We start from the raw sequence: 9,462 nt of genomic DNA on the forward strand, positions 1-9,462 counted from the left end.
TTCAAGTGAAGTGTTGTGTTCACTTCACACCCTCTAGAAAAATAATGACAAGTTATTATGGAACAGGTGCTTATATACTAGGGTCCAGGTCACTGGCCATCTATGGTCTGGTGGTTATAGTTTGTTTCTTTAAACAGAGATATTACATGTAAGCTTCACCCCTCATAGAGAAGTTAAGCTAATTAATTACTTGAGACCGAAGGCGAAATATGAATAAGAATTATATTTCATTTGTAATATATCAATTTACCTGTCACTTGGTTGATTGGCCAGTAGATAATTGTCTCATCTGAGATTAACAATATGAGGATTACCGTCAACAAATTACATTCAATTTTGGCAAACATTTCAATATAGACTGTTTTCTATTCTGTGCAACTGGGCAACTTGAATCTTTGATTTATGTTTTGGATCAAATTAAATTTAGTCTATTTCTGTCAGAGAACCTGACACAATAAAGGTTAATGAAATATATATAAAATGATCTATAGTTGCAAATAGTTCAACTGCTTTTAAGATGGTATGGGTGTCTTCTTCCATCTTAAAATAGGACTATACTTTTATTAAGTCAGCAAATTTTGATGCAGGAATGCAACTTAGAAACAATGATTTTCATTTGAAGGAAAGAATATATTTGGCCTTGATTACATTATTTTTTAAAAGTTTTGGTTGATTTCAATTTTCTATAAATTTGCATGTTATAAGGGGAGGTAACTCAGAAAATGTATAATTTAGAAAGCAATCTTCTGGAAAGTTTTCTATTTTATGTTATTGTAAAAAAAATGTATGATGACCACATTTTGTCTTTTTATATTCTGAAAGCATTTTATAAGAGACATATTACTGACATTGGATTAGATATACTAGTAGTAACCATGGACTTTTTAAACTAGTAATTTTATTCCGCCCAGACAAACTAGGACAAAATTCTTTTACTCATAAGATAGCATGATGACCTCATTTTTAGCCTTCTTGATCAAAGGGGCTTAGTGTACTTCTTTCATAACATGTCATTTTGTAATTGGATTTTAAAACCTTATTTCTAGATTGGTCCACTTTGATGTTCTTATGGTTCAAAACTAAACTTTGTTTGATTTGAAAAAAAAAATGAATTTTCAGGTTCCTATTCTTAGTGGCATTTTATTACCTTTAATTAGATTTCATACAGCATTAGCACTAATAGAACAGGAAAAACAACCTTGTTTAAAACCCACATCTAAACCCATACTGATTTTCAATGCATAAAGGAAAGAAAAGTATTGGGAAAATTCAGCTTATAATAACAAGATAATAATTTTTTATAAGCAAATTTTCTGTCTTGTCTTCTGAGGGAGTTGTGAACCCTACTCTTCTTGTTTAAAATTTTTATGTCTCCTGCGATAGGGGAGGGAGCATTTAGTTTTACCCTTGTCCGTCTGTACATCCCAAAGTTGGTTTCCATTCTCTAACTTTAGTTTGTCGAAACCAAATGTAATGAAACTTAAACACAATGCTAATTCTGCAAAGCACAGATCAAGTTTGAATTTTGGTACATGTAGCATCCCCTTAACCGTTCTAGAGTTATGCCCCTTTTCAAATGAAAAAATTGCTGAATTTTTCATTTCCATTTTCTTACTTTAGTTTGTCTCAACCAAATGTAAAGAAACTTATATGTAATGCTCATTACCACAAAATACAGATCAAGGTTGATTTGGATGGTGTTACTTTTACCAATCTAGAGTTATGTGCCTTTACTAATGGAAAAACTGCTGAATTTTTCATTTCCTTTCTCTTACTTATGTTTCCTCAACAAAATGTTATTAAAACTTGTACAAAATGCTAATTACCTCAAAACATTGATTAAGTTATGATTTTGGTGGTGTCACTTTAACTGTTCTAAAGTTATGCCCCATTACAAAAGAAAAAAATGCTGAATTTTTCATTTCCATTTTCTTACTTAAGTTAGCTTAAACCAAATGTTATGAAAGTTTGATTTTTGGGGTGTCACGTTTATTTTTCTAGAGTTATGCCCCTTTACAAATGGAAAAATTACTGAATTTATCGTGTCTGTTCTCTAACATTAGTTTTCCACAACCAAATTTTCAGAAATACACAATACTTATTACCACAAAACTTAGATTACATATAAATTTTCATAAACTTTCACCATTCTTCAGTTGTGTCCCTTTATAACTTAATATGATATGCAAGTGGCGGCATCATCTGTGTCCTATGGACACATTCCCCATTTATTTTATCCTTTAATATATCCTTCGGTGAGAGGAGTAAAAAAATGTTTTTATTTGTGTAACTTTATCATTATAGAAAATTTTATGTGAATGAAAATAATATTGTGCATATATTAGTATATATTCATTTATACTGCACCTAGTTGTGTTTATTTCCTAAATATAGTAACACAGTCATATTTTGTGCAATGTCAATTTCATCATGGAACACTTTTTCCACAATCAGGGGTTCAATAAGGGATCCAAATAAGTTTGAAATTTGTGTTACATTTAAATAGCTATCAATGTATTTATTTAAGTTGCAGTATAAAAACATTATTATGTCAATTTAAAAAAAATATAAACTTTTTTGTATTCGGCACAAAACTGGGAAAGGGCTTGGTTAAACCTCGCCCTTACCCAGTTTCTGAGCCTCATACAAAAAAGTTTATATTTTTCTGACATTGACCTCATATTGTATATATACATATGTAAACATACCAACTAGTAAAAACATTGTACTAAGAGTTATATATCATCAGATATGAATGTAAAGGAATAGATGTTGATGTTTCTTTTTTATTTACATGAAAATAAATACATTTTCTCTAAATGTTCTATTCATAAATTTGTATTCATATTGCATGGTGACAATAAAAATATTACTTTATACTTTTATTTCTCTACAATAAGTGCTTTTTTATGCCCCGCCGTAACAGAGGGGCATTAAGTTTAACCCTTGTCCGTCTGTACGTACGTACATCCCAAAGTTGGTTTCCGTTCTCTAACTTTATTTTGCCTCAACCAAATGTTATGAAACTTATACACAATGCTTATTACCACTAAATACAGATCAAGTTTGAATTTTGGTGGCGTCACTTTCATCATTCTAGAGTTATGCCCCTTTACAAATGGAAAAATTGCTACATTTTTCGTTTCCCTTCTCTAACTTTAGTTTGCCTCAACCACATGTTACAAAACTTATACACAATGCTTATTAGCGGAGGCATCATCTGTGGACACATTCCACATTTATTTTTTGTAGCTCTACCTTCATCAGGAATGCTTAAAGTTGAATACATGAAAATCAAAAAGTGACATATCCTATTATTTTTTTAAATACTTTTTTGAAACCCTCTAAAAAAGTGGTTGAATATAATGCAATGAAAAGCTTAGAATTAATACAGCTTTATGATTACGTTCTTTTACAGCCATACCATGACTATTAAAGATAGACTACAAGAGGCATACCGTGCAGGAAAGTTTTGTAATGTTAAATTGGTCTGTGAAGATGACAATGCCATAAGTTGCCATTCTGTTATTTTGCAGACATCAAGTAATTATTTTGAGGAAAAATTGTTGGAGAAATGGAGTGCTTCCAATATTAATCATGATCAGATAGTAGTCAACTGCAACAATTTTCAGATAGGTACCATGAAAAAGGTCATTGATTTTCTATATGACATTCCTATAGATATAACCTACACCAATGTAACTGATATTCTTCATGCATCAACATTCTTCTTGATTGACGACTTATTAGCAGCTTGCCAGTCATTTTTGGAAAAGTCAGTTTGTGATGCCAATGTTTTTAATATTCTGATGATTTCAGATCAGTTTAATTTAAATACTGTTAAGGACATGTGTTTTAACTATATAGATGCTAAATTTGTTAACCTTGGTGCCAACTTTGTAGAGGACTTTTATGCACTTCCTATACAACTTATGATCAAGGTTGTCAGCAGAGACTCTTTGATTGTAAGCGAGGAATTTCTTTTTGATTTGATATCGGTGTTCTGTAGTAACAATGATGCACCTGACATTTGGGATTTATTTGCACCCCATATCAGATTCTGCTTAATGAGCATTTCTTTTTTTGCCAGTAGATGTGTGTTCGACCACATTCTTCCAACATATATGTGTAACAAAATATTTCAGTACATTAGTAGCACTGAGGACATTTCTTTCACTGAAGATGATAAATACAAAAAGATTTGTTCACCTAGATTATACAAAGCCAACAATGATATCGTGGTCAACAGATTTATGGTATGTAATACCAATACACTATTGCCGTGCAATAATAAAGATGGAGAACGACTATCCTTTACAGTAGACACAACATGTAATTTGCGGTCTGTAGGTGTTTACGGCAAGGCACATATATCCTTCTCTGCCAGACTTAAGCTCTTTAAAACCACTTCGAATGAAATAATTGGTAAAATAGATCGTCGTATTGTGTGCCAGAGCAATGTTGTTGTTTTAATGTTTAGAGCTCCGCTATTGTTGTTAGCTGGAACATGCTATACATTGCAACTATTTTTGGAAGATGGAGAATGTGTACAAGGTAGTGTTGGAGCAGAAATTAGACAATGTAGTAATGTGGATGGGGGTCAGAATCAAATTACATTCAAGGAACCTGTTAGTGGTAATACAACTGTGAATGGTGGTCAGTTTCCTATACTTGTATTGTCTAAGCCTTAGATTTTCAAAATTCAATTAAACAAAATTCATAAACACCATCGACTGGTCCATACGGATTAACCTCAAAGCACACAAAAAGTCCAAAATTACACAGGAATAACCATGAAACATATCCTTTATAGTGAAAAAAGAAGGTTTTTTTTATTTGTTTTCCCATGATATAGCTACTTGCCATAAATCTTTAATAAAACCAGTTTTCCATAGCTATATTATGGTAGAACAAATAATTTGAAAAATGATATGTGTTTATAGTATTCTTTGATTTTTAGGGTACCGGTAAATTCATATAGAAACCCATTGTCAACTTCTTTGGTATTAACAAAGTCCATTTGCAATTTCTATCATAATTAATGATAAAAATCGTCAGAATATTTTTTCCTGTTTTCTCTACAGTTTTTGAAAAGTGAATGTTTTAATTTTCAAAAAATGGTTGTGTTATCAGTTTAAGGTAGAATAGCGGGTCTAGATGTCAATTGTTATGATTTGTAATAATTTTCTAAAATATAGTCTATACCATGCTTTCTAAAAATATGGTAAACAGCATACTAGTTGATCAAAGAACTATTCAAAAGCAAAAAAAATAGTTCCTTTTGTCTCACATGATTTTTTTTATTTTAGTTATGGAAAACAACATAACAATTTGATTTTAAGTTAAATTATGAGACGTTGGCTCTTAATATTTGCTTTCAAGGGAATCGTTCTCTTGCTACACACCGAAATAGTTAATTTTACCACACTATACTTTATAAGAGTTGTTGGAGTTGTCTCCCCTTGTAAAGTAAATTTTTGTTGCTTTTTTTTTGCAAGTTAGAAGAAATCTAATAAAAAAATGATGTATTTAAAAAAAAATAATAATTATAATGAGACCCAACCCAAAATGTTCATCTTTTTGATGAAATGTATTACTAATGAAATCCATTCCATTTCCAAAATTTGAATAGGTTATTTAAACTGTAGATCTATTATTATTTTCTATATTAAAATACAATAAGACGAAAGACATCTCATCTACCTTAAGCACATTTAAAAAAAAATATGAAAAGTTCACAGTTGTTTAACCATTAACAGCTGCATTAAATGGCCATTTAAAACAGAAACAAATACTTCTCAGATATGCATACAAGGAGATGTTGTTTATAAAATTACTTTGTATATAAAGTAGCTACTGAACAGTGCTCTGCCAATAACAATATTTTTGTGTATGTATGTATATAGACTGATAAACTGGAAGAGACAGGGTTTTTTCCTGCATTACTCATATTGTATAAAGTAACCTGTTATATTTTAAGCTTAACTTGCATTGTATAAAATTTGCTTTCAGATTTTAAGGTTTAATTCTCGCTAGACTTGCAGTATTAAACATATTGTATTATATGTCTCTGTTGCAGAGTATCAAGTACCCTTTTAGATTTTAAGCTCTGATTCCCATTTAACTTTTACTGTATAATATTATAGTATCTTCCTAGATTTTAAATTTATACATTCATATAAATTTGAAAATTTTATTCCCCATATTGATACTGTATAAAATTAAGGTGTACACTTAGATTTTAAATTTATTAGTTTAAATTAGTCTTAAAATTGTGTGAAGCGTCTCCATAACTTGAATGATATCCATGCAATACAAGAAAAAGAAGACTTCATATGCAAAACTCTGATGTCAATTTAAAGATGTAGACTACTAGTGTTCCTGTAAAAAAGCTTTGTGTTAAAAAGTTATAATAAGAAAACAAAAGAAATAACTTCAAATAAGGCATACATGAAAAAGTGTTGGTTTTCCTAGCTAGTTTAGTATATGTTATAGGTATAGACTATAGAACCACTAGTTCAGGTCCAGTTGGAAAGAAAATACAAGAAAGTAGTACTGGTACATATTTCAAACAAAATAGTTCCTACATATAGCTGTATCTTTTTCAATAGGTGAAATATTTGGGAAGTTTTGCTGTCAAATTAAATCTAGGGGACTTTGGATTATAGTAAAATCCTTGTTGAGGGTTTCTTTTAAATAATAAAGAAGCATATGAAATTTTAATAGGAGGGCACAATTGCCCTGTTCTTCAGATCAGAAGAATTTGTTTTTGTACTATCAAACTTCAGGGAAACAGTACACTCTAACATGCAATTAAAGGTATGTTGAATTTTTCAGCACAAGTCAGGATATAAAGGTAAAGTTTTGACATGAAATAACTGCCACTTTATTTGACCTTTAGACAAAGTAGCCATATATGCTTGAAATTACAGAATTAAACATTAAGAAATTGGGCTATGAATTAGTGGTTTTAAACTTAAAATGTGAATTTCTCTAATTGTAACACAATCGTTTTTCAGGTTGTATATGATACTATTTAACATTTCTGCACAGTGATAGTAGCTTTGTATATGTCATTTTTTGTTGATACACCTATACATAATGGTCAGTTATTATGTAAGTAATAGCTTGATAACAATCATACCAATGAAAATGCTTTCGTCTCACATGTTGTTGTTTTTTTTCTTTTTGACATTCTTGATATGGTTTCCATATTTATGTTTTCAATTGGAATACTCTTGTTTAGATATAAGAAGATGTGGTATGAGTGCTAATGAGACAACTCTCCATCCAAGTCACAATTTATAAAAGTAAACCATTATAGGTCAAAGTACGGTCTTCAACACGTAGCACACTAGGCTCACACCGCACAGCAAGCTCTTGTATTTATAGTTGTCTTAAATTGTACGTTTTCCTTACCAGGAAAGTATGCATGTCTTTATGTTGAGTTATACAGTATTTTGTATAAGCTATAAAAACCCAGTTTCTCCCAGTCTCTTTGCCAGATTTATATGTTAATACAAATAAGGAGGATGTGGTATCATTGCCAACTAGATACCTACCGGTATCCATTAGAGCTCAAATGAGTGGATGTAAGCTTGTATAGTCCCCATGCTATAAAGTAAGTCAGCTGTAAAAGGACTCAACATGAATAAGAGAGCATATGCTGAAATCTCTTGCTTCTTTACTCACCTTTGATAGTCCTTAATATAAAGCTTTACTACAATTATCACATAAACTTAACATGATCCAAGAAAATGAGGTCAAGGTAACAGAAATCAAACTAGAAATACATGTACACCTTACAATCATTCAATACACTAAATATAGATTACATATTGCTTAGCTTCAAAGAAACAGACTTAACCAAGAGAACGAAACGTTGACCAATGGTCCCTGAAAATGAGGTCAAGGTCAGATGAACCATGCCAGGCAGACATGTACATCTTACAATCCTTGCATTCAACTAATATAGTTGACCAATTGCTTATAGTGTAACAGACCAAAACACAAAAACTTTACTATTACCACTGAATCATGAAAATGAGGTCAAGGTCAAATATAACCTGGGAGACTTGACATGTACATCATGAAATATTTCCATACACCAAATATAGTTGACCTATTACATTTAGTATTAGAAAAAAAAAAAGACCAAAACTCAAAAACTTAACTTTGACAACTGACCCATGAAAATGAGGTCAAGATCAGATGACACCTGACAGTTGGACATGTACACCTAACAATCCTTCCATACATCAAATATACTAGACATATTGCTTATAGTATCTGAGATATGGATTTCACCACCAAAACTTAACCTTGTTCACTGATCCATATAATGAGGTCGAGGTCAAGTGAAAACTGTCAGACGAGCATGATGACCTTGCAAAGTATGCAAACATCAAATATACTGGACCATGAAAATGAGGTCAAGGACATTTGACATGTGACAGATGGAAACTTTGTAACATAAGGCATTTATATACAAAGAATGAAGCATGCAAGTCTTCCACCTTTTAAAATAGAAAGCTTTTAAGAAGTTAGTTAAGCCACCACCAAATCACTATCCCTGTACCGCCTAGGCTGGACAAAAATGTGAAAAAATTCTAACAAAGAATCTAACTGCCTAAATTATAACAAAACAATCTACAAAAAACAAAATGACAGAATCAACAACAACTGAATTTGGAACAGCTTAGAGAGTTTTGGCTGCTGGATCTCAATTATTGTCACTTGTGTCTATTTTGGGTAGCTCACCAAATTTTAACAAACCATTTTCTTCAGTAATTACCTGTAACATGGCAGCTGATTTACATACTTTCCATTGGTTGATATAGTTCTAGTATATATTCCAGTTGATACTAAATTTCAAATATATTTCCATTGTTACTTAAGTAATTGATTTTGCACCAAGAAACAATAATGGCTGCAAAGATGGACGGGGCTTGTCTACAATTATATTTACCATGCCCCTGCAAAATTATACGGATGGATACAAAAAATTAAGGTATTGACAGATATCCAAACGTAATGACAAGACAGATTTTCAGAAAAATTAATGTTTTTCAAATCTTTTAAACATATTCCATACCAAATCCCAAACAGAGATAATAACAAGCTATATTGTGCAGACAAACTTTTGGAGTCTGAACACACACTTATACTGATTATCTAATAGTTGCAGAAGTTGCACAAGAAGCAGGTATCCTTATCTAGCATTATAGATGATGGAAGACAAAAAGACCTTACATGATTACATCTTCTTATATCTACATTGTACTAATCACTATTTGAGACTCTTCAACAGAGTATTTGCAATACTTCAAACTATTGACATTATACAACCAGTTTTGTGGCATCAAACATTTTCCCCAGAATTTTAAAGGAATGTCTGTGATTTCCAGTAATGGTGGACAAATATCGATTCAGGTGTATGAAACAGATGAAAGTAAAAATAAA

This window comes from Mytilus californianus, unplaced genomic scaffold, assembly GCF_021869535.1.
Source record: "Mytilus californianus isolate M0D057914Y unplaced genomic scaffold, xbMytCali1.0.p SCAF_3, whole genome shotgun sequence".
NCBI classification, from domain to species: domain Eukaryota; kingdom Metazoa; phylum Mollusca; class Bivalvia; order Mytilida; family Mytilidae; genus Mytilus; species Mytilus californianus.